Below are 2,158 nucleotides of genomic sequence, written 5' to 3'. Positions count from 1 at the left end.
AGGCACATGTATTATTGAACTCATGTATACAGAAGTGGAGAAAGATATATATATATATGTAGAGATGAAATTATACAAATAAGTCCAACACAATTGCTAGATAGTTGGTTTATATCAGATTTGATTCTTGTCATAACTTGTTTGTTGAGACAAAAACTCAGCAGAAGTAGATGCTATTTTGCATTGCTTGAAGTAGCCTGTTTTTTTAAGTAATTGTAACTGTTATCAAACTATGCTCATTGCATTTCACAATTACAAGTTGAATCTTGCATATTTTTTATGCATTTGAGTGCTATGTAGTTTTCCAATCATTAGAAATAGTCATATAGTAATAAAATGGAAAGAAAAACAACAAATATTGTTTATCATCAATTCAGATAAGCATTTTATCAGGAAAAAAAATAAAATTTATAATTGATAGGGTACCAAGAGTACCAAAGTAAACATATTACAGAATCATTGAACATTGCCCCAACAAATTCAAATGACAAGAAAGAACTTCACACTTCTACATCCAATTACAGGAATAGAATTGTCCAAACAACATTTCACTCACCCTCTCGATCTTGTATCAAAGAAAACTATACAAAAATTCAGATATGCATAGCATCACGCAGTAACTTAATTTCAAAGTGGTGAAACCAAACTTTCAATGTAGTCTGTCTCAAATATCCAATTCATGCTCTTGGTTTTAAAATGTTTCACTCTGTTGTCTCTCTGGTTGTACATAATTGCTTCAAAGTGATGATAGTGTACCACCGTTATCACAAAATCACCATTCTTATACATGCGCAATGGGAATAGTGATAAACGATGTCCCCTCTTACCTAGCTTGCAATCAAGTTGAAGATCATGATAACTGACATTCAGTAATTTAGTCCAAGATTTCTGAACTCCAAATTCCTTCATTTGCCATACGACGAAATTCGTTCCCTTATTGAAATCGTCATAAGAAATACAAAGACAATCCATCAAAACTCCAAGAAATACATATAGTTCCTCAATGGGTACTTCAAGATAGACTTCATCAAAACCACAAGGCATTGACAATTGTGTGAATGTTTCTTCTACTAGATCAAGAGAAGCAATTACAAATTGTCTAAAAGAGTTGCACTTAGAAACTACTATCCAATTAAGATTATTACTAATACATACTCCATCACTGCGAACTTGTCCACGGGTTCGAGCAACAACAAACTCAGGAAAATTCTGAATATCTCTCCAACAAGTATCACCCATGTTGTGAATTTTCACCAATGTTATTTTACCTTCTCCATCATAACACATCACAATCACTTTGTAAGTGTTAGTTATGTGATCATAGCCAAACCCAAGCATAGAATGGGTATATGGATCGGTTCAAACATCAACTAACAGATTTGCAGAATTCTTAGAAAATAATCTTGTAGCAGGATTCCAAAACCGAACCCAAATTTTTCTTCCTGGAGCTGTGATACGGATAGCAGTACCAAGAGAACAAACCAAGCCGTTACAAGAACCAACAAAGTTAAAGAAATATTCACCAGTTTTGAATATGTAACAAGAATTGTTAACAGTGATAGTTGTTGAAATTGGGTTATCAAATAAAGAACGCAAATTGCATTGTTGGGTAGCTATATGATTACAATGTTTAGAAGCTGATATAATGTAAGCATATTTGGGTGATCTTTGAAGGTGAAGTTGAATGAAACTTTGATCAGAGATAATAGAATTCCAAGATTTGGAAACAGTCCTTAGTATAAGGAGAGATTTAACAGGAACCCATGAAAGGATTTCGAATATGAGTTCATCACAAAGAGTTGGTAATGGTTCTGTAGTGTTCTTTCTTCTTCTTTTTGGTAATGGTTCCATGTTCTTTCACACAACGCAAATCTTGTATTCTGTGTTTTTTATATATAAGAATTTGGAAGAGACACTTATCACTTTGTTTTTGCAGATATTTATGCTGTTATAACAGATCCAACTGGTATCTTTTATCGTAATCTTATGATATTTTTTTTGATTTGAGGTAATATAATGATATCTTTTTTAGTTGAGCTAATAATCTAACTATATTCATGTTATAATTTATGATCTATTTATATAAAAATCTATACGGCATGTATTTAATTTTTTATAAATTTTTAACACCAGTCACTTTTTTGTTGTTTTAAGTTTT

The 2,158-nt window shown here is 31.7% G+C and overlaps 1 pseudogene; it reads right to left on the bottom strand.

Moving 5' to 3' along the window:
* Positions 430-1,861, bottom strand: LOC109342287 (annotated as a pseudogene).

Source organism: Lupinus angustifolius, chromosome LG01, assembly GCF_001865875.1.
Source record: "Lupinus angustifolius cultivar Tanjil chromosome LG01, LupAngTanjil_v1.0, whole genome shotgun sequence".
Lineage (NCBI taxonomy): Eukaryota > Viridiplantae > Streptophyta > Magnoliopsida > Fabales > Fabaceae > Lupinus > Lupinus angustifolius.
Note: the sequence above shows the minus strand (reverse complement) of the source record. Positions and strands in the feature narration are given on the sequence as shown.